This window comes from Lontra canadensis, unplaced genomic scaffold (assembly GCF_010015895.1).
Source record: "Lontra canadensis isolate GAN:19392208 unplaced genomic scaffold, GSC_riverotter_1.0 scaffold4, whole genome shotgun sequence".
Classification (NCBI taxonomy): domain Eukaryota; kingdom Metazoa; phylum Chordata; class Mammalia; order Carnivora; family Mustelidae; genus Lontra; species Lontra canadensis.
This window is the reverse complement of record NW_022630998.1, coordinates 40,357,157-40,381,669: the sequence shown is the minus strand read 5'-3', so window position 1 is coordinate 40,381,669 and position 24,513 is coordinate 40,357,157. Positions and strand designations below refer to the sequence as shown.

Here is a 24,513-nt window from a genome sequence, read left to right as displayed (position 1 = left end):
CGCCACTGAGAGGAGAGTTCCTGTGTTCCTGGCCTTGCCTTGAGGCCTGCGTGGTTTCTTTTTCCTCCCCCCTTTTTCCCCCATAAAGTGTGAAGGTGTAGGGGAGTGTTTTCTTTCGACCTTTAGCTCTAGGCAAGGCCACCTGTAGATGGAATAGGGCCGTCTATTGTGAACTATGAAGTAAATGTTTCGCTGGGAGTTTTTGGGTGTGTCAGTTTTCACTGGCTGTTGGATTTGTTTACTCAAGGTTTAGAGAGCCTGGGGGGAAAAAAAACAACTAACTCGAGAGAGACTGACTAATGCTGGTAGTAATAGTGTTCTAGTGAACTTTGGTCTCTCATCTGATTTTACTGTCCTAAGGTTTTAATCAGTTCTAGGTGCTTTTGATAATTGGGCAAAAGATAGCCATAACAATTTATGGAAGTGATACTTCCATAAAGCAGAAAGGACTTTACTTTTTTTTTTTAATTTAATCATTTTATTTTTTAAGGATTTTATTTTTAAGTATTCTCTACACCCAGTGTGGGCTCAGACCCACAAATGGTGAGATCAAGAGTTGCATGTGCCACCAGCTGCTTTCTCATCTCTTCTCCTCTTCCCTTAGTTTCCCCAGTTGACGTGGCTAAGAAATGCTATTTGAAATAAGTTATTTGGAGGTGATTTTAGCCACAGGTAGTTTGCTTTTCCATCCGTTCTCCCCTCACCCTGCCCAAGTTTGCTTTGCTGACCCTCTTCCTTGTTTCTTCCATTTACTTCCAGAACTCTTCTTTCTGTGTTCTTTTGCTCCATTCTGCTCAGCCAGCACCTCTGTCCCTCTGATAACATGTGTTAGAGGATTTGTGTCCCCTTAATGCCCATGGTTCTTGGCCATGCTGCTTTCAAGAATGAAGAGGTAGACCAGACAAATACTGGTGGGCGGCAAAGCAAAGGTTATTGAGCAAGAGTGTAAAGTTCCCAGAGAGGGTGGGGGGGCCCAGGTGGGTTGCCTCTGGAAGTCCTAAATTTAGGGGTTTTTATGACCTCTTTTACGGAACCTTCTTAAGTAATCAGGGTGTGCTGAGTGGTGCCAGTCAGGGCTTGGGCCACGTATTTGTCTATCTATTAGGTTAATGTTTTTGTGTTGATGGTCTTTTTCTCTTACTGAATCTGGAGGCTTATGTCTTCACGGTCCCTTGCCCGTGATACTGACCAGTGCTTTGTGGTTAATTATCTTATTTTGGGTCGTTTTGCAGAGGCTGCAAAATGGGATGTCAGTGCTGTCCTGTCTAAGCTGCAGAACCAGGATGTCAGTGCTACTTGATCTTAGCCGTCCTGACTCTCTATCTTCTTTCTGGGGACCCTGACCACCTAACTGTCCAACTAACTCCTAACAATAGCGGCCCAGGTGAAAATTTTGATGCTGCGTTTAAAGTGCCTGACAGTGGACTCATGATTATTCTACCTTTTGGTTTTTAGAAATTAATACCGTAAAAGTAATCTTCACTTAAAATAATGGAAGGAAAACGTACCATTGATTAGTTGTACTAAATGGGGATTAAAATTTGACTTCTAGGAGCTCCTGGGTGGCTCAGCTGGTTAAGGTTCTGACTCTTGATTTTTTTCCGCTTAGGTCATGATCTCAGGGTTGTGAGATTGAGCCCCACAAAGGGGGGGGGGCTCTGTACTGAGCATGGAGCCTGCTTAAGATTCTCTCCCTCTCCCTCTGCCCCTCCCTCACTCTTTCAAAAAATAAATAAATAAATAAATAAATATGTAAAATTTGAATTTAATTGTAGGGAACTGAGATCAGATATTCTCCATATAGCTAATACAGCGGGGTTTTTTGGGGGGGAAGAAAACCTTATTAAAGGAACAATTAATTAGCTACTGAAAATTAGTTTCCTTCTTCCCTATGTATTAGGGTAGGTCTAGATAGTTATTATTTTATTAGGTCTTACTCTTTTTTCCTGGATTTTTGAAATCTTTAGGATCAGAATCCCCAGAGAGAAGCACTTCAAAAGTTGTGTCTTAAGAGTTTTAAGCAGGTTTCAGCCCTTAGGTATTATGTGTGGGAGAATGTACAACTCTGTAATTTCCTGTCTCCAAATCTCCAGCACAATGGTTTCTTTGCCTTCCTAGGGATTCTTAGGGTTGGTTGGTTTTTTTTTTCCCCCTTCCCCTTTCTGCATATCTTATACTTTATAAAACAAGCAGGCCATATTGTGGGTGTTAACCTGGTCCTTTGTAGTCAGTCCCTTAAGTTCGTACCAACATTGTTGTATGTTAGATGTTTGAAGGTTTTGTTTTTTTTTAATAAGATTTAATTTATTTATTTGACAGAGAAGGTTCTTTTAATAAATTTGAGGGTGATTGTTTTCTTCTGTTATGTCCTCAAACTCCAGAGCTGGTTGGTACTTTTTCTTTCTTTCTTTCTTTTTTTTTTTTAAAGATTTTATTTATTTATTTGACAGAGAGAGAGATCACAAGAAGGCAGAGAGGCAGGCAGAGAGGGAGGGGAAAGCAGGCTCCCTGCTGAGCAGAGAGCCCAATGCGGGACTTGACCCCAGGACCCTGAGTTCATCCCAGGACCCCGAGATCATGACCTGAGCCGACGGAAGCAGAGGCTTAACCCACTGGTGCCCCATTGGTACTTTTTCTAAATTAAAAAATGTATATAGGGACGCCTGGGTGGCTCAGTTGGTTAAGCAGCTGCCTTCGGCTCAGGTCATGATCCCAGCGTCCTGGGATCGAGTCCCACATCGGGCTCCTTGCTCTGCAGGGAGCCTGCTTCTCCCTCTGCCTCTGCCTGCCATTCTGTCTGCCTGTGCTCGCTCTCTCTCTCTCTCTCTCATAAATAAATAAAATCTTTAAAAAAAAATGTATATATTTGGGTGCCTGGGTGGGTCAGTTTGTTCAGCATCTGCTTTTGGCTCAGGTCATGGTCCTGAGGTCCTGACATTGGGCTCCCTGCTTAGTGGAGAACCTGCTTCTCCCTCTTATCCCTCTGCACCGACTCATGTACTCTCTCATACTCTTTCTCTCAGATAAATAAAATCTTTAAAAAGATATATGTATATAGTAACTGGGTGATGGGCATTAAGGAGGGCCCATGATGTTATGAGCACTGGGTGTTATACGCAACTAAAGAATCATTGAGGGGTGCCAGGGTGGCTCAGGGGGTTAAGCCTCTACCTTCAGCTCAGGTCATAATCTCAGGGTCCTGGGATCAAGCCCCACATCGGGCTCTCTGCTCAGCGAGGAGCCTGCTTCCCCCTCTTTCTCTCTGTCTGCCTCTCTGCCCACTTTTGATCTCTGTCGAATAAATAAAGTATTTTTTTTAAAAAAAGAATCACTGAACACTACATAAAAAAATTGATGATGTACTATATGTTAGCTAATTGAATTTCTGATGTATTTTCTTTCTTTTTTTTTTTTTTAAAGATTTTATTTATTTATTTGACAGGCAGAGATCACAAGTAGGCAGAGAGGCAGGCAGAGAGAGAGGAAGGGAAGCAGGCTCCATGTTTAGCAGAGAGCCCTGTGTGGGGCTCGATCCCAGGACCCTGAGATCATGACCTGAGCCGAAGGCAGAGGCTTAACCCACTGAGCCACCCAGGTGTCCCCTGATGTATTTTCTTTAATCCCTCACCCCCTTCTTATTCTAAATCAGAGGAAGTATGATTATGTTCCTTGTCAGTGTGAAATTCTACTTTTTTTTTTAAGACTGTTTTTTTTTTATTATTTGTCAGAGATCACAAATAGGCAGAGAGACAGGCAGAGAGAGAGAGGAAGGGAAGCAGGCTCCCCGCCAAGCAGAGAGCCCGATGAGGGGCTCGATCCCAGGACCCCAGGATCATGACCTGAGCTGAAGGCAGAGGCTTTAACCCACTGAGCCACCCAGGTGCCCCGAAATTCTGCTTTTTGATTTAACATTATATTACAGGCTTTTTATCACATCATTAAATACTCCTCAAACATTTTTGATACTTTTTATTGAAGTGCATTGTATATCTGTGTGTACAGAGTAAAGTACAGTAGGTCCACCAGTTGCTTAGCTTGGTGAGTTTTTATACGTATACATAACTCACCCAGGTCAAGATATAGTTTGTTCCAGTGTCCATGGTTTCCTCATGCCCTTTCTCAGCATCCCCTAGAGGATGATAACCCCTCTCATTCCTGTCACTTGGTTTTTCTGTCAGTTGGTTTTGCCTGTTCTTAAAATTCATATGAATGAAATTACAAAATGTGTGTTTTTGCGTCCACTTAACATAGTGTCTGTGAGATTCATTTATGTTGTTGCAACTGTCAGTGTGCTGTTTTAATTTTTGTACTTTTTAGCAAAGTAGCAACTTCCCCAATCAATTATCATCTTTTAAAAAGCCTATGGATGGGGCACCTTGGTGGCTCAGTGTGTTAAGTGGCCAAGTCTTGGTCTTGGTTTAGGTGTTGGTCTCAGGACTGTGAGCCCAGCGTGGAGCCTACTTAAAAAAACAAAACAAAAAAACCTGTGGTCAGAATTATAATTAAAAACAAAACAAAACAAAAAACAGGTTTGCTCAAAGAGGTGAAAGACCTGTACTCTGAAATACAAAACACTGATGAAAGAAATTAAAGCTGATACAAAGAAAGGGAAATAAAGACATTCCATGCCCGTGGATTGGAAGAACAAATATTGTTCAGATGTCCATATGACCCAAGGCAGTCTGTATATTTAATGCATTCCTTATCAAAATACCAACAGCACTTTTCACAGAAGTAGAACAAATAGTCCTAAAATTTGTATGGAACCACAAAAGACCCCAAATAGCCAAAACAAATTTTTTTTTTTTAAGATTTTATTTATTTATTTATTTGTCAGAGAGAGAGAAAGAGAGCGCACAAACAGGTAGAGCAGCAGGCAGAGTCAGAGAGAGAAGCAGGCTCCCCACTGAGCAAGGAGCCCGATGGGGGACTCGATCCCAGGATCCTGGGATCATGACCCGAGCCAAAGGCAGTGACTCAACCAACTGAGCCACCCAGGCATCCCATAGCCAAAATAATCTTTTTTTTTTTTTTTAAAGATTTTATTTATTTATTTGAAGACAGAGAGATCACAAGTAGGCAGACAGGCAGGCAGAGAGAGAGGAGGAAGCAGGCTCCCTGCCGAGCAGAAAGCCCGATGTGAGACTTGATCCCAGGACCCCGAGACCATGACCGGAGCCGAAGGCAGCGGCCCAACCCACTGAGCCACCCAGGCGCCCCTAGCCAAAACAATCTTAAAGAAGAAAAAGCTTGAGGCATTACAATTCCAGACTTCAAGTTATATTATAAAACTTACGTTTACCGTTGTCGTATGGAAGTTTAAGTCATTATGTTGTACCTTTGAAACTAACATAATACTGTATGTTAACTAACAAATTAAAATAAAGACTTGGGGCGCCTGAGTGGCTCAGTGGGTTAAAGCCTCTGCCTTTGGCTCAGGTCATGATCCCAGGGTCCTGGGATCGAGCCCCACGTCGGGCTTTCTGCTCCACAGGGAGTCTGCTTCCTCCCCTCTCTGCCTGCCTCTCTGCCTACTTGTGATCTCTCTCTCTCTGTCAAGTGAATAAAATCTTAAAAATAAAATAAAATAAAGACTTAAAAATAGTAAAAAACAGAAAGCAGGTTTTAAGGGAAGTCTCTCCTTGCATCCTTGTATTATTCATTCCCATTTGCTCATTTCTAGGTATCTTTCTCTACCGTTTCCTATTCTTGGAAGTACTCTTCTTAGTTTTTTATGATTCCTTTTATTGTGGTTTTTTGTTGTTGTTGTTGTTTTTTAAAGATTTTATTTATTTATTTGTCAGAAGAGAGTGAGTGAGCACAGGCAGACAGAGTGGTAGGCAGAGGCAGAGGGAGAAGCAGGCTCCCTGCTGAGCAAGGAGCCTGATGTGGGACTCGATCCCAGGACACTGGGATCATGACCCCAGCCGAAGGCAGCCGCCCAACCAACTGAGCCACCCAGGCGTCCCTATTGTGGTATTTTTTTAAAGGACTGACTTACTTATTTTGAAGAGAGCACAAGTGGGGGGGAGGGGCAGAGGAAGAGGGATTCAAGCGCACTCCCCACTGAGTGGGGTTCCCAAAGTGTGGGCTCAACCCCAGGACCCTGAGACCATGTCCAAGCCAAAACCAAGGGTCAGACACTCAACCAACTGAGCCAACCAGACGCTTCCTTTCACTGTTTCATTTCGTGAAAATAAAATCAAAGAAAAATAGACCCCCTGCTTAATTACACGAAAGTGTACTGATCACACCATTCTACCTGTACCTTGCCCTTTTTGCTTTACAACCTATTGTGATGAACTTACCACTTCATATTCACGTTTCATATGGATATAACATGTTTGATGTAACCAGTCTCATTGATGATTACATTTGCTCTTTATTTTTTTTTAAGATTTATTTATTTATTTGACAGTGAGAAAGAGAGCACAAGCAGGGGGAGTGACAGGCAGAGGGAGAAGCAGGCTCCCCACTGAGCAAGGAGCCCAATGCAGGGCTTAATCCCAGGACCCCATGATCACAACCTGTGCTGAAGGCAGACGCTTAACTGACTGAGCCACCCAGGCACCCCATACATTTGCTATTTAATATTACAATCAGTGATAGGATTTTAAAAACTTTGTATACTGGGGCGCCTGGGTGGCTCAGTGGGTTGAGGCCTCTGCTTTGGCTCAGGTCATGATCTTGGAGTTCTGGGAGTGAGCTCCACATAGGTCTCTCTGCTCGGCGGGGAGCCTGCTTCCTCCTCTCTCTCCGCCAGCCTCTCTGCCTACTTGTGATCTCTGTCTGTCAAATAAATAAATAAAATCTTAAAAAAAAAAACAAAAAAACATGGGCGCCTGGGTGGCTCAGTGGGTTAAGCCACTGCCTTTGGCTCAGGTCATGATCTCAGGGTCCTGGGATTGAGTCCCGCATGGGGCTCTCTGCTCAGCAGGGAGCCTGCTTCCCTCTCTCTGCCTGCCTGTCTACTTGTAATCTCTCTCTGTCAAATAAATAAATAAAATCTTTTAAAAAATAAATAAATAAATAAAAATAAAAAAAACACAAAAAACTTTGTATACCTTGTGTATCTGGTTACATACTTCTCTAGGACAGATTTTTCAGAGTAGTATTACTGAGTCAGAGAAGATATATATATTTGATAAATATTGAGAAACTGAATACAGAAATTGCCTTTTAAAATAGCTGTACCAATTTATACAACCAGCAGTGATGTTTGAATCTGTGGTTCCACACACCTTTTCTAGTAACATTCCATGGTATAGATATATTTGGCCAATCCCTATTGCTAAGTATTAAATTTTTTTTTTTCAGTTTTTAACTTTTTAAAATAATGGCTTTTGTTTGTGGTGGTTTGTGAGAAGGTCTTAGTATGAAAATAATACAAATTTATTCTAACAAAACACAAATATAGGAAAAAAAAAAGTGAAAGTTCCATCTTCCCTCTCACCATTTCCACTGGGCCTGCTTAATGACTTCTAAGAGGTTTATATCTTCTTTCTTTTTTTTTTTTTTTTTTTTTTTTTTTTTTAAGTAGGTTCTCTGCCCAGTGTGGAGCCCAGCACAGGGCTTAAACTCATGACCCAGAAATCAAGACCTGAGGTGAGATCAAGAGTCGGAAGCTTAACCAATTGAGCCACCTAGGTGCCCAATCCTTTTTTCCCCCCTTTTTATGAAAATTCAGTGCTCGTTTTGGCAGCACATATACTTAAAAAAAAAAAAATTCAGACAAATTTTATTCTTAAATTTTTTAATGCTCTTTGAAGAATTTTCTCAAATGAACTGTTCAGTTGTTCCATATCAAAAAGGTCAATGTCTTCCTAATCCTTCTCCTTAATTATTGATTTCATGCTTTTTTCTTTCTTTTATTTTATTTTTTTTTAAGAAAGGGAGAGAAAGAGCGAGGGTGGGGAGTGGTGAAGGAGCAGAGGGAGAAAGAGAATCTTACGCAGGCTCTCGATCTTACGACCCTGAGATTGAGATCTGAGCTAAAATTAAGAGTTGGACTTTTAAATGACGGAGCCACCCAGACGCCCTTGATTTCATACATTCTCAGACACTCATTTGCTCACTCACAATTTAATGTTTTGAAATTAGGTACTTCTTATTGTCGTGTGGATGTTTCTCCTCCCCCAGCTCCCCAACTTAGACTCCATCCATGTGTGTAGTCACAGACACAAAATCAGTACAGTATAGCAGAGTGGGTATAAAGTGTAGACTTGGGCTAAATTCCCCGGGTCATAATGCAGCCCTGCCAGTTGGCTTTTGTGAGACCTGGCAAGATCTTTCTACTTGAGCTTCCCCATCTCTAAAATGAGGATGATCATTGTACCTACTGCATGGGTTTGTTACAATAAGTGAACTTTGTAAAATACTTAGAATAATTAAGGCTGTCAGTACATAACCCTTTACCTAGTTGCTTTTAGCAGCTGTATGGTATTACATAGTATGACGATACTATGATTCATTCTCCTATTTATGGATGTTTTGATTGCTTCTACTTGTTTGCAGTTAGAGATAATGGTGCAGTGAACATTCCTACATGTTTTTATGCACTCTTACTGGTATATATGAGATAGATTTTTAAAGGGGTTCATCGAGTGTCAGATTTTAAATTGTCAGGTGCTGCCACATTGCCTTGTTTTTAAAGGCTGTTTAGTTCTACTGACAATATAGGAGAGTGCTTTTTTCTCCACATCTTTGCCCTGCTCTGGACATCACTAGTCTGATTTTTATTAATCTGATAAGTGAAGATTGAGTTTTATTTTAACTTAAAAATTACTGTGATCAGGGGTGCCTCGATGGCTCAGTTGGGTAAGCATTTCCCTTTGGCTCAGGTCATGATCTCCCTGCATCATCAGGCTCCCTGCTCAGCGGGGAGACTGCTTCTCTCTCTCCCTCTCCCTCTGCCTGCCGCTGCTCCCTGCTTGTGCTCTCTCTGTCAAAAAAACAAATAAAATCTTAAAAAAAATTTTTTTGTGTGTGACTCAGCATATTTCCATCTGCTAATTTGTATTCTTAAATTAATTGATTCATACCTTGGCTTAGTTTTCTTTTGGTTTGTTCACTCTTTATGGAGTTTTTCATATTGTGAATATTAGCATTTTGTCTTATATGTTGCTAATATTTCTTCCCAGATTGTTTTTAGTCTTTCACTTTTTTTTTTTATACAATGTTTTTATTTTTTAAGTGCTTACATTTTTCCATTTGTTTGTTTATGGCTTCCATATTATTTTTGTGCTGTTCCTAGAGAGTTTTCCAGACATCTTTGAGGTGTGTTAATAGTCTTCTGTAGTTTCGGGGCACCTGTATAGGTAGTTGGTTGTGTCCAAATCTTGGTTTCAGCTCAAATTATGATTTCAGGGTCATGAGATGAGCCCTGCATCAGGCTCTGTGCTCAGCAGGGAATCTGCTTGAGACTCCCTCTGCCCCTGGCCCTGTGTGTATTCTCTAAAATAAATAAATAAAATCTTAAAAAAAAGAATAGTCTTCTATAGCTTCTTCAGTTTTTAAAGTTTGATTTTTTTACCCTGTTGTGGACTAAATGTGTGCAGAGGATTAAGTTAAACATACCTGTCAGTTCATCCTTGATTGGTGCAAAGTTCCTCTCTTGTGTTTCTTGATTTTATAATTTTTTCATTTTAAACCTTTAGACCCAGGAACTTTTATTTTATTTAAAGATTTTATTTATTTATTTGACAGAGATCACAAGTAGGTGGAGAGGCAGGCAAAGAGAGAGGAGGAAGCAGGCTCCCTACTGAGCAGAGAGCCTGCTATGGGGCTTAATCCCAGGACCCTTGGGATTACCACCTGAGGCTTTATCCCGCTGAGCCACTCAGGCCCCCCTAGACCCAGGGACTTTTAAAAATAGGTTTAGTGAAGTATAATTTGTGTACCATAAAATTCACACATTATAAGTATATAATTAACTGATTTTTAGTAAACTTGTAGCATTGTGCACCCATTACCCCCAATCCAATTTTTTTTTTTTTAAGATTTTATTTATTTATTTCTCAGAGTGAGCACAGGCAGACAGAGAGGCAGGCAGAGGCAGAGGGAGAAGCAGGCTCCCTGCTGAGTAAGGAGCCGGATGTGGGACTCAATTCCAGGACGCTGGGATCATGACCTGAGCTGAAGGCAGCCGCTTAACCAACTGAGCCACCCAGGCGTCCCTACCCCCAATCCAATTTTTAAAATAAATTTTTTATGTTAGAATAGTTTTAGATTTATTGAAAAGTTGGAAAGATGATAGAAAGAGTTCCCTATACACTGCATTCAGTTTTCACTGTAAAGTCTTTAATAAATACTGATTCCTAATTACTGACTAAAACAATTCATTCAGATTGACCAAGTTATTTCTTAGTGTGATATGAGAGAAGATCTAATTTAATTTTGTTCCCAAATGGCCAGTCATCCTGAATTTTTATCTTCTGAAATTTTACATTTTTGGTGAAAGTCAATGCTCTAGGTTATTCTTCTTTTTGTGAACTCATTTTGACAAGAATAATTATGTAAAAAGTTACTAGATTGGGGCATCTGGGTGACTCAGTTGGTTAAGTGTCTGCCTTCAGCTCAGGTCCTGATCTCAGAGTCCCAGGATGGAGCTCCATATCGAGCTATCTGCTCGGTGGGGAGTCTGCTTCTCTCTCTCTCTCAAATAAATAAATCTTTTTTTTTTTTTTAAGTTGTTATATCATTTTCTTCAAGTATATGGTAATTTTTTTTGAAAAAGGAGGAAATCAGTGTTGAAGTTAACTTTGCTGTTACATAAGTGGAGAGCATTTTTTAATTTACATATGTAGGGTCATACAGTAGGTGATAAAGCCAGGTCTAGAACCCTAACTGAGTATTTCCATACCAGCATGCTCTTAGGGAAACTTTAATTATTACTTCTCTCTCTCTTTTTTAATTGGACTTCAGGTTCACAGAAACAAATTAATCTTAAATCTTGGTTTATGACATTGTCACTTCTGACCCATGCATAGCCTCCCTGTTTATTATTTGTTTCATAATGGACACCTACATATCCACCAGCTCACCCAAGAATTATTAAGTCTACGTTACATTATGCTTTGTGGATTTTACTCTTCCATTCACCTGCCCCCAGAGGTGAACTAGCTCCAAGCTACCTTCCCTGCTTCAATTAGATAAGATGGTGATCTTTCCCTTTCCATCGTCTTGACCTTAGGACTGAGGTGCTTCTCAGTGCTGGGAATCAACTCATAGTCCCAGTGGAATCAGAGTAGGTCCCCTCAGATGTTCTCATATGGAGCAGACCTCCTCCTTGATGCTCTGAGCAATGTGTACAGCCTGGAAAACCAGGCACTGCTAGGTTTGTGCATTGCCATACGCGGAGGAGACCCTTCCTTCTTTCGTAGTGTGTTGTGGATAAACAGCCTCACAGGGTTGTCAGGACCACCCCTTTCTTCTACTCTTCATGTATGATGGTGGCTTTTCTACCTTTGTCTGGTAGAAGCAGCGTATTAGCTCAATTCCACTCGAATAATTTTTTATTATTGCATAGATTCTATTTATGCTTTGATGTGTTCCAAACAGAAGAATTAATAAATTATATGACCTACCCTAAAGCAGCAGCAGCATGCTAGGGACTTGAAATAACAGGGTTTGGAGTCTAGCTTCACTGCTTCTGTTGTGACTTAAGGCAGATTGTTTCTATTGTTTTTAACCAATATGTATGTCAAGGAAGTCTGGTTTGGAAATGGATGCCTGGTATAAGGCAGCAGCAAAGGATTTTGAAGGTCTGGGTTTGAGTGCTGATTCCAGCGCTCTTTGGCAAACAGATTAAGTCTTCTGGACCCTTGGTTCCTTATTCATAAAATCTGGCCATATTTATTATCTTGTCTGCTTCTCAAGACCGATGTGGGTTGTATCTGAGAAAATGCAGTATAAGTATAGTTGTGTGCCTTCCAGGGATATTGAAAACAACTGAATATACAAAAAAGAAATAATTTTGATGTTGAATGAATTAGCAATTTCTTAGTTACAGGTGACAGATAATACAACTTAGTATAGGTAAAAAGAGGAATTTATTTGCAAGATTTTGGGTGTTGACTCATGGTACTTAGAACTTCAACAACTTAGCCACAGAGGACGGGATATGGCTGGATATCAGGAACAATTAAAATCAGGGATTTAAACACCGTTAAGATTTATTTCCTTGTTTTCCTTCTGTCTGGATAGGCTTCATTTTTCTATCGGAGGCGAGGGGCAGAAAGCAGCCACTTAGAGCTCTTGAATTTTTCATGTTAGTGCTTCATCTAGGACTGGCCTGGGGAAGGGGCCCTGATGAGGCTAAGGTCAGGGGACCATCTGTACACTAACCCGTGGTGCTCATGGGAGGACCCTCATCACATAACATGGCGGTTGGCACTTCCCACAGTTACTGTGTGGAATAGGGAGGTGGTTTCTAGGGAAACTGCCCTGTAGACAATATGTAGTACATGAATTAATTGTAATTGCCCTCTGATTCATGATGACTCTGGCCGTGTGGGCTGGTTTAAATTCAGAATGTCTTTTGAATAGCTTAGGATGGGTTTCTGAGCAGCTTTATTTTTTTTTTTAAGATTTTATTTATTTATTTGACAGAGATCACAAGTAGGCCGAGAGGCGGTGTGGGGGGGGGCGGTAGGGAGGAAGCAGACTCCCCGCTGAGCAGAGAGCCCAAAGCAGAGCTCCATCCCAGGACCCTGGGATCATGACCTGAGCCGAAGGCAGAGGCTTTAACCCACTGAGCCACCCAGGTACCCCTCTGGGCAGCTTTGAACGTGCCTGCTTCACTCATTGCCCCTCTGAACTCTGCCAGCTTCTCCCAGGAGGGTGTCATGCTGCTCAGATCCCTTCCAGCCCCTGCTTGAGTTGGACTCACAGGGCAGAGAACTGTGTTCTAAGGAGCCAAGTCTTACCAGAACACCGAGAATGCAAGTGGGGGCACTCTTTAGCCCTGGATGTCAGAGCAGAGTTGGGAAAATATTCAGTGGCCCACGAAGATGAGTATTTCATGTTTATCTTTGTGTTCAAATCTCTCTTCCCTCTACCTGCACTTTCAGAAGGTCATAAACATAAGTATCAAGACATACATATTCATTTTCTCTGGAGTTAATACTTATCAGTGGGGCCTGGCCTTGGAAAAGCACACGCCTATGGTAAATATCGAGGCATTGATTGTAAGACACATGCTCTGGAGGTTAGTTTTTATTGCTACCAACTGTGTTCGGGGTGCTATAGTAACTAAGAGTTCAGCACCTCGGTTTCAAGTGCTCTGTGAATAAATTTTGATCTGGCTTTGGTAAAGTGAAACAATCTGAGTGAGGTCCGGGACCTTAGGGTGGGGTTACACGACCACACTACCTCATTACCAAGATGGCAGCTTGGCAGTGACCTGGAGTCAGGCGGAGGCTGCTCTAGCTGAGACTGCTTTCTCAGTGCTCTTGCCGGCGTACGATATCAAGATGACCCGGGTTTGAGTTTCACATCTGAATTTTGGCAACAAAGCCAAAGTAAAAAATCAAAGTAAAAGAAATAAAGGAACCAGAACTTCCTAAGTATACATTTTGGGCTAGCCACTTTATACATTATTATTATCCTAACTGCAGCCCTAACAGGATGGGCACCCTTCTTGTAGAAGGAGAAACTGAGGTTTGCAGAGGGCTTTGGCAGCTTGTCTCAAACCTGTCCTCATGACCAGCAGGACAAGTGTTGTATTTGCCTTGTAACATATAGATTTTGTTCTGTTGTTCTTCCTCTGAAAATCTCTAAGCCTCAGTTGTCTTTGCTAGTAGAATTGGGGAAAACAGTACTTAGATAATAAAACTCACAGACTAAAATGAGATTTATATGCATGCGAAATGCTTGTCTACTACAGACCAGGATATCACTTCCCAGCTAGTATTTTCTGCATGTCTCCTAATTTGCACTTTTTCTGGTTATGCTACTTGATTTATATCAGAAGCAAGAATAGACTAAGTTTGGAAAGAACATGCCATCAACTAATTTCTCCATTGTTACCAAGTAGTAAGTGAAATTTATTAAATAAGATCCTGATTTTAAGTAAGACATACTTTAAATCTAAAGACTAACTTTGATATCTACCTAGTCTCATTTCTAGAAGTTTGTAAGGTTTTGACATGGTGATGAAACATTTATGTAGCCTTATTCCTAGCATTTACCTCTCATGATAGGAGCTAGTGAGAATGATCTGGCTGGACCTAGAGAAGGGGAGAGAAAGAGACAGGGTCCATGATGTGGCTCTTGGACCCTATTCTTTGTGATCAGTATTGGGTGACTTTTGGCTTCCTTGGACTCTGATGAAGGTAATCACCTTGCCCCAGGTGTCTTTGTCTTTTCATTTGATAGAATCTTTATATGTCAGTGAAAATAAAGGTTTTATCTTCAGATAAACTGATGCTGTAGTGATTAAAGGGTTTAGGTAGGACCAGCACATAACTTATTAACACACAGTAAATTCTAGCTAGAATGGTAATTGCCCATGTTGTAATGATGAGCTTGAATAAGGAAGCTTGGGTAAGAGTACCCAAAATATAAATACGTTTAATGTTGGTTCATTTTTTTTAACATCTTTGTTTTATTTTATTTTATTTTTTTAGTGTTCAAAGATTCATTGTTTATACATCACACCAGTGCTCCATGCAATATGTGCCCTGCTTAATACCCACCACCAGGCTCACCCATCCCCCATCCCCCTCCCTTCCAAAACCCTCAGTTTGTTTCTCAGAGTCCATTCTCTCATGGTTTGTCTCCCACTCCGATTTCCCCCAATTCACTTTTCCTTTCCTTCTCCTAATGTCCTCCATGTTATTCTTTATGCTCCACAAGTAAGTGAAACCATATGATAATTGACTTTCTCTGCTTGACTTATTTCACTCAGCACAATCTCCTCCAGTCCCATCTATGTTGATGCAAAAGTTGGGTATACATCCTTCCTGATGGCTGAGTAATACTCCATTGTATATATGGACCGCATCTTCTTTAACCATTCCTCTGTTGAAGGGCATCTTGGCTCTTTGCACAGTTTGGCGATTGTGGACGTTGCTGCTATGGACACTGGGGTACATGTGGCCCTTCGTTTCACTACGTCTTTATCTTTGGGATAAATACCCAGTAGTGCAATTGCAGGGTCATAGGGTAGCTCTGTTTTTAATTTTTGGGGGAATCTCTACAGTTTTCCGAAGTGGCTGCACCAACTTGCATTGCCACCAGTGTAAGAGGGTTCCCCTTTCTCCACATCCTCTCCAACATATGTTGTTTACTGTCCTGTTGATTTTGACCATTCTACCTGGTGTAAGGTGGTATCTCAATGTGGTTTTGATTTGAATTCCCCTGATGGTTAGTGATGATGAACATTTTCTCATGTGTCTGTTAGCCTTTTGTATGTTTTAATTTTATTTTTTAAATTTAAATTGTTTATTTTTTTTATTAACATATAATGTATTATTAACCCCAGGGGTACAGGTCTGTGAATCGCCAGGTTTACACACTTCACAGCACTCACCATAGCACATATCTTCCCCAGTGTCCATAACCTCACCTCCTTCTCCCTGCCCCGCCCCCACCACAACCTTCAGTTTGTTTTTTGAGATTAAGAGTCTCTTATGGTTTGTCTCCCTCCTGATCCCATCTTGTTTCATTTATTCTTTTCCTAACCCCCCCCCACGTTGCCTCTCAACTCCCTCATATCAGGAAGATCATATGATAATTGTCTTTCTCTGATTGACTTATTTCGCTAGCATAATACCCTCTAGTTCCATCCACGTCATCACAAATGGCAAGATTTCATTTCTTTTGATGGATGCATAGTATTTCATTATGTGTGTGTGTGTGTGTGTGTGTGTGTGTGTGTGTATACACACCACATCTTCTTCATCCATTCATCTGTTGATGGACATCTAGGTTCTTTCCATAGTTTGGATATTGTGGACATTGCTGCTATAAACATTTGGGTGCACGTGGCCCTTCGGTTCACTACATTTGTATCTTTAGGGTAAATACCCAGTAGTGCGATTGCTGGGTCGTGGGGTAGCTCTGTTTTCAACTTTTTGAGGAACTTCCATGCTGTTTTCCAGAGTGGTTGTACCAGCTTACATTCCCACCAACAGTGTAGGAGGGTTCCCCCTTCTCCGCATCCTCACCAGCATCTGTCATTTCCTGACTTGTTAAATTTTAGCCATTCTGACTGGTGTGAGGTGGTATCTCATTGTGGTTTTTTTTTTTTTTTTTTTTAAAGATTTTATTTATTTATTTGACAGACAGATCACAAGTAGGCAGAGAGGCAGGCAGAGAGAGAGGAGGAAGCAGGCTCCCCGCTGAGCAGAGAGCCCGATGCGGGGCTCGATCCCAGGACCCTGAGATCATGACCCGAGCCGAAGGCAGCGGCTTAACCCACTGAGCCACCCAGGCGCCCCTCTCATTGTGGTTTTGATTTGTATTTCCCTGATGCCGAGTGATGTGGAGCACTTTTTCATGTGTCTGTTGGCCATCTGGATGTCTTCTTTGTAGAAATGTCTGTTCATGTCCTCTGCCCATTTCTTGATTGGATTATTTGTTCTTTGGGTGTTGAGTTTGATAAGTTCTTTATAGATTTTGGATACTAACCCTTTATCTGATATGTTGTTTCCAAATATCTTCTCCCATTTTGTCTGCTGTCTTTTGATTTTGTTAACTGTTTCCTTTGCTGTGCAAAAGCTTTTGATCTTGATGATGTCCCAATAGTTCATTTTTGCCCTTGTGTCCTTGCCTTTGGCGATGTTCCTTGGAAGAAGTTGCTGTGGCTGAGGTCGAAGAGGTTGCTGCCTGTGTTCTCCTCAAGAATTTTGATGGATTCCTTTCTCACATTGAGGTCCTTCATCCATTTGGAGTCTATTTTCATGTGTCGTGTAAGGAAATGATCCAATTTCATTTTTCTGCTTGTGGCTATCCAATTTTCCCAACACCATTTGTTGAAGAGACTGTCTTTTTTCCATTGGACATTCTTTCTGCTTTGTCGAAGATTAGTTGACCATAGAGTTGAGGGTCTATTTCTGGGCTCTCTTCTATTCCATTGATCTGTGTGTCTGTTTTTGTGCCAGTATCATACTGTCTTGATGATGATAGCTTTGTAATAGAGCTTGAAGTCTGGAATTGTGATGCCATCACCTTTGGCTTTCTGTATGTTTTCTTTTGAGAAGTGTCTGTTCATGTCTTCTGCCCATTTTTTGACACGATCATCTGTTTTTTGGGTGTTGAGTTTGAGGAGTTCTTTCTAGATCTTGGATATCAGCCCTTTGTCTGTAATGTCATTTGTGAACATCTCCCATTCTGTGGGTTGCCTCTTTGTTTTGTTGACTGTTTCCTTTGCTGTACAGAAGCTTTTTATCTTGATGAAGTCCTAAAATTCATTTTCACTTTTGTTTCCTTTGCCTTTGGAGACATGGCTTGAAAGAAGTTGCTGTGGCCGATGTTGAAGAAGTTACTGCCTATGGTCTCCTCTAGGATTTTGATAGATTCTTGCCTCACCTTGAGGTCTTTCATCCATTTCCAGTTTATCTTTGTGTATGGTGTCATGGAGCGGAAGAATAAACATTGTTAAAATGTCTATATGGCCCAGAGCAATCTATACTATCAGTGCCATCCCTATCAAAATTCCACCAGCATTCTTCAAAGTGCTGGAACAAATAATCCTAAAATTTGTATGGAACTGTAATGTTGGTTCATTTTAACTTAATCTTCCCCTGATTTGTAAGCTTGCCACGAGAGAGAAAATACCAAATGCTCTCTTGACGGTTGTAGGCAGGCTCTGCCTGTTCTATCCCCGCACATGGGAGTGGGGAGGCTGGTGTGTTTGGGCAGGTGATAGGGATGGGGGGGGGGGGGGCACTGGTGATCAACATTAGACATCTGCAGAAACTGGAACAGCATTTTAATTTTCAACCAGGGCCAAGAAGGGGTGCTGACTCTCGGGATCCTAGGTTCTCACCCCAGGAAAGATTTTGATGTTATCTGTGGCCTCAGAGGGGACAGAATAGAACAAAAGTAGGAGCGCCCTATTCGTCTGCAGACTTAGGGCTCCATCTTGGGGAGGCCAGAACATCATGGAGAGCCAGTTGAGGGAGTTGTGATGAATGGTGAGGTGGGAGGTCGAAAATGCTTGAGCTAGTGGGTGTCTCTGTGGCTCTCTGAAAGCAAAGATTCCTACGTTTCTGGCACTGCAATGAATGTTAACTGTAGTTGTCATGGTCTAAGTGGGTCACTTGTCTGTGATGTGTAGGAAAAGTCTCTGGTCCCTCAGCGGTTTTCAAATCATAACAAACATCAGGATCATGTGGAGGGCGGAGTTAAAAGGGCTTGCTGGCCCACCCCCGTGGTTTCTCATCCTCAGGAATGGCACATGAGAGTGTGTGGTTCTAGCAAGTTCTCAGGTACTGTAGATGTTCCGGGAATGGGAACCACGCTTTGAGAACCGCTGTTCTGTAAAAGCAAGCTGCAGCTCTAACACCGCAACCCCAGAGAGCTTTTGAGAGAAGCTGAGGCCTTTTCCATGCCATGGCATACTTAGAAAATGGTATTGTTGTACAGAGCAGTAAACTTAAAGGGGATGTGGATCCCTAGATGGTGACTGACCATGGGCTCTAGCTCTGAGGACTGAGGTGTTCTCTGCCTCATGGCACACCTGTTGGGGTGTGCTGACACAGGGTACATGAGTCTGCAGCACGATTTCCGTTTGCAGGACAAGGGGACCTTGAATGAGATCACAGACTGAGTATGAGGTTTCTACACTGCTCCCCAGCCCCCAAGTTCAAATACCTCATTGAAACTTAGGGAGCGGCAGAATTCACCTTTGCTGGTATACATTAATAATTCCCTGTGGGCAACGTCAGTTTGGGCAGGGGACCTTGTGATAGCTAAATCCTCAGTGGCATCTGATTAAGATAAATTAATCAGATTTGCTCAAGCCTCGTCCACCATCTCGTCATTTGTCGGATTAGTTCCTTGGAGAGCATCTCTGTTCAACCCGCTGAGGGCAGAGGAACTTCTTGAGGGTGCTTTCTAGAGGCAATTTTGAGGCTTTGTTGACCGAGCATCTATGAGTGTAAAACAACCAAAAACAGGAAAAACGAGTTGGGCCACTTGCTGTAGTGCCAGAGAAGGTGGACCTCAGGTGGTAAACACTGGAGATGGTACTTTGAGATTATGGTGCTCTTCCCTCTGATGTCTGCTATGTTTCTCCACTTAACTTACCAAGCAGGAAAAGCCTTTCTGTTTCCCTTTGGAGGGTGGTGTTCCTACACTCTGATCTCAACAGAGACCCCTGGTGACGAAGCACGTATTCATTTTAATTTTCAAGTCCGTTTAATCCACAGTAATTTTGTTTCAAAATCATCTCTAACAACATTCGTCTGATAAGCAAGTAAAATTCTTCAGAGTGGATTCACGTCATACCGGTTAGGGTGTGGTGAGGAAGTAAGGCGCTGAGAATGGTTCCTGTTGTTTTGGGAATAGTCAGCACCCATCCTTAAGTGACTGAGGTGGCTGTTAGTTGTGCCAGAAAGAGTTTGTTTTTGGAGTCAGGCAGACCAGGGTTCCAATCCTCCCTCTACCAAGTGACCTTGGGCTGATTAATTTATTCACAAAGACTCAATTTCCTCATCTGAAAATAGAGATAGTCCTATCTCTCCTGGCAATGGTGAGGAACAAACAACGCCGGTTTTGTAGGCATGTGACCGATACTCAAACAGGTGAACTTTCCCTTCCGTTCTTAGAGGTCAGTGACTTGTGTCACATTGCCCCCACCACTTGGATTAGGGTGGAGCTTGTGTTGTGTGGACTGGGAATGAAGACGGGGCCAAGAGGAGAGTGGGGGTTGGCTGTCATTGTTCTTTTTGAGTTATGCTAATTGCAGATGACCTTGATTTGTGTGGAGAGCAGTGTTTTCCCACATTTGGTTTTGGGAGAGGGAGGGTTTCCTTTCAAAGTGACCTAAACCTTTCTTGACCTTTTTGTGCCATCTCTGACTTGAAGAAAGTCGGGGTGGGGCGGCTGCACCGAAGCCCAGAGCGCAGGCACCCATGATGGTGGAGATGCTCGGATCCAGGGGAGGAGGGGCCGTGATGATAGTTGCTGGGGGGACAGCTGCGCTGGAGCCCCCCCTTTTGTTTGCCTTTTGGCACCCCACAGGGACTTAGGATGTTTTTATTAACTCTCCAAGGAGCGTTAGATTTTATTTGTTACCAGGATTTTTTTCACAAGTGCGTAATCAGAACACTTCTAATAAGTATAATTAAAATGGAGGATTTTTTTAAAAAGGATTTTATTTATTTATTTGAGAGAGTACGAGCAGGGGGAGGGGCAAAGAGGCAGAGGGAGAAGCAGGCTCTCCGCTGAGTATGGAGTCCAACGTGGGGCTCTAGCCCAGGAACCCAGGATCATGACCTGAGCCCAAGGCAGGCACTTAACTGATTAAGCTACCCAGGCGCCCCAGGTATAATTAAATTTTGAATAAAAATTTGTCCTCGTTGTAATTACCTCTTGTGAAAATCTTTTGAAATTACTTTATTTGAATGTATTTTATTTTGACATTTCAGAAGCACTTTAGTTCTTTCTTAATGGGAGTAGGAATCTTAGTGGAACTTTCCTATGTATCACCCTAAATTAATTATTTGTATTTTTTTTAAGATTTTATTTATTTATTTGTCAGAGAGAGTGAGCACAGGCAGACAGAGTAGCAGGCAGAGGCAGAGGGAGAAGCAGGCTCCCTGCTGAGCAGGGAGCCCGATGTGGGACTCATCCCAGGACGCTGGGATCACGACCTGAGCCGAAGGCAGCCGCTTAACCAACTGAGCCACCCAGGTGTCCCTATTTGTATTCTTTAAACGTGGTCTATGTGAGTACTTGTCCTTTTTGAAGTTAGTCTCAAGAGTGAGTCTGAGTCACTCTTTAGTTGGTTAGATGTATGTTTTCTCCACAGCCACTGTGTATGTCTGTCCCTCCTTTTTCTTCTCTTTTTCAAAGATTTCATTTACTTATTCGTCAGAGAGAGAGCACAAGCAGGAGGAGCAGCAGGGAGAGGGAGAAGCAGGCTCCTGTGTGGGGCTCCACATGGGGCTTGGTTCCAGAATGTGGGACCATGACCTGAACTAAAGGCAGATACTTAACCAACTTGCCACCCAGGCGTCTGCTTCCTTCTGCTGTCTTGTTTTTCCCTTTCACGATGTCTGAATGTGGGATGGGCTGCTACTAGGACCAGCACCTCCTCAAACAGAAGCCATTTAAGGGAAGCCAGTTGGGCCTGCTGTGTGGATTTCTGCAGCATCTGTCCACCCCTACTCCCCCTGCTTTACTTGGGTCTCCTCCCCGCTGAAAGGCTCTGGGGTGGAAGTATGGAATCAGGCCTCCAGGCTGGCCCCGAGGCTCCACCGGGCTTCAGAGCAGTACCCACCGGCTCTCAAACTTTCCTTTCCCCTCAGTACTTATGCTTAAAAGACCTATCTTTTTTTACTTCATATTTTCAGTCTGCTTTCTTCTGAACCTAATCCCTTAGAGCTTTTCTCAGGATACTTTAGGAAAGTCATTCACTTTTTTTTATTGAGTATTAAGCCTCGTTTTTCTCAGGTTCTAAAGCTTTAAAAATTTACAACAGTTATTAGAATGGTGGGTTTTATTTGCTTATTGTCAAGAATTTAAGCTTCGTCATCAAGTTTTGTGGACTGGCTGAGGACCCAATCAGTAATACCAGTGCCGCTCAGAAATCCCTTTGTGGGGTGCGTTAGGTGTCTGCCTTTGGCTCAAGTCATGAGTCCTGGGGTGGAGCCCCGCATGGGGCTCCCTGCTCAGCAGGAAGCCTGCTTCTCCCTCTCCTCTCCCTGTTTGTGTTCCCTCTATTGCTGTGTCTCTCTCTGTCAAATAAATAAATGAAATCTTAAAAAAAAAAAAAAGAAATGCCTCTGCTCACACCAGGAAACACAGGCTGAGGACTCCTGTGTAAGTGCCCACTGGGGCTGCTATTCTTTGAATGCAGCAAGTTTGCATTGGTACTATGAGAAAAGGAATAATTCAGCTTTCTGGAAAAATGAAGGGTAGGAAGAAAAAAAAATACCTTACTCCTTGTTTTACAAACATATTTTGCCTTTGCCTAGAGATTGTTAAGCTCCTTTTCAGGACAAAGCCTGCTACTTATTTATCTTTGAGTCTAGCTGGAGAATTTTTTTTTTTAAATCTGCAATGCATTATAAATTTGCATATCATACTTGCACCGGGACCATGTTAATAATTAATCTTCCCTGCATTGTTCTAACTTTAGTATACGTTCTGCCAAAGCAAAGCACTGCCTTGGGATTTTCTGTGTATATGCATAAAAAAGGTTTAAAAACTGGAGCCCTGTGCTGGAGGGTGAAGTGAGGGGCCAAGCTGGTCTGGTTCTGCTGACTCGAAGAGCTGAAGGTCAGCTCAGAGCAGCTCATTTGATAAGATGTTTGGATATGTACAGCATAGAAGTTCAGCAGTAATAAATGAGATCACCTTTCTGCAGCCAGTTCTGGGCTCTTGATTTGTGCCTGGTACCATGCTGGGCTCTGGAGACCCAGGGAAAGGTAGGAGGCAGCCTAGGGAGGGGTGGCGGATTGTAGCAGAGGCTTTTGAGGGAGCCGTATAGTTCAATCCCACATTAACCTTTTCCTTGGTGTAGGTGCTTGGAAAAGGTGTCTAGCTCCCTGAGTCATAGCTTCCTCATTTCTGAAAAGGGAATGTTAGTATTTACCTGTACGCTTGTGCCTACTGAATGATCTGTGTTTCATTGTTTGGCATATTGTAAGCGGGCAGAAAGTCGTGGTCTTAAGAATAGTCCGCTGCCCCCTGAAGTTAGAACAATGATGGGAGCAAGCCATTATTCTGGTTGGGAACGACTGTAAGGCCATGCCTAAGTGCTCTCCTGTGGGAGGCTTGTGTGCACAGGTGCTGAGCGAGACCAAGTGCAGGTGGGTGCCTCATCTCTCAGCAAAGACATGTGTGGAAGGCCTCTGGGGCTTATGGGCATGGCCACTACTTGGTAGTGAGCCAAGACTTGAAGCCCAATTAAGGATTATCTGGCAAAGACAGGGGAAGGGCTTACCGTTCCAGGCACTAAGAAGTTTGCAAGGACACCCAGGTGCCTTTTTGGTAAGGTTTCGATTTCAGGTTTGCCAGAACAGTAGAGCTTTGCAGCCTTGCTCAAGTTGTGAAGAGGAAAAACATGGAAAAGTGTTAAATGGGTCTTTAAGTAAAGGAAGTCTTTGGAAATTCTGATGAAGTGTCCAAGATAAGAATAGACCTTTGACTTGGGGAGTGCTTGCCTGTGAAGCTTGGCAGTGGTGTCAAGTTCTAGGGAATCCATTGGGAGCGGAGAATGGTTCCCACCTGTCTGTGTCCCCATGCGGTGACATCTAAGCACACTCCCTTGCAAGCCACCCACTGGTTTCCCAGTTGCTCCCAAACTCCCACTTTCAGAAGGAAGTGATCCTATTTCTGGCTTGAGGGACTCTAATCAAGAATACCTTATGGGGGCGCCTGGGTGGCTCAGTGGGTTTAAGCCTCTGCCTTAGGCTCAGGTCATGATCTCAGGGTCCTGGGATCGAGCCCCGCATTGGGCTCTCTGCTCTGCGGGGAGCCTGCTTCCCTCTCTCTCTGCCTGCCTCTCTGCCTACTTGTGATCTCTCTCTGTCAAATAAATAAATAAGATCTTAAAAAAAAAAAAAAAGGATACCTTATGTACTTCAAGTGGTGGGTAAAGAGGTATCTTGGTATGTGTTACTGCAATGATTTAAAGGAGCAGGTCCTGTTTCAATGCTATGCTTAATGGGAAACAAGGCGTAAACTGTGTGTGTTGTAGGGAAATACGCTGTATTGGTGCTGAACCTAATTGTAAGGACTTAATAGCAAAATAGTCTGCTTTCACATTTAAATACTTACAGAAGTTCTTTGTTTACATCAGCTGGCTTTAATTTCAGAACCCAGCATCTTCTGAGTTTTTACTATGCTCATCAAAGTACTGTGCTAAATATGGTGTCTTCTCATCTCATTGGACTGTAAACAGAACTTTATGATGTAGGTCGTTTCCCCATTGACCATGCCACTAATTTTTTTTAGTTGTAGTAAAATTAACATACAATGTTATATCAGTTTCAGGTGTACGACGTAATGATTCCACAACTGTCTATATTCCTCATTGCTCATATGATAAGTATAGTCACCACTTGTCACCAGACAACCTTATTACAATCTTACTGACTGTATTTTCTATGCTGAACTTTTCATCTTTGTGACTTGTTTTGTAACTGGAAGTTTGCACCTTTTTTTTTAAGAGTTTATTTATTTATTTGATAGAGATCACAAGTAGGCAGAGAGGGAGGCAGAGAGAGAGAGGCGGAAGCAGACTCCCTGCTGAGCAGAGAGCCTGACATGGGGCTCGATTCCAGGACCCTGAGATCACTACCTGAGCCGAAGGCAGAGGCTTAACTCACTGAGCCA

General features: G+C 42.4%; 1 protein-coding gene and 1 pseudogene across 1 annotated transcript in view; one reads left to right on the top strand and one right to left on the bottom strand.

The window, feature by feature from the left end:
* Positions 1-24,513, top strand: part of OCLN (occludin) — a 52,086-nt gene that overhangs the window by 10,218 nt on the left and 17,355 nt on the right. The window lies entirely within an intron of this gene.
* Positions 22,223-22,337, bottom strand: LOC116863981 (annotated as a pseudogene).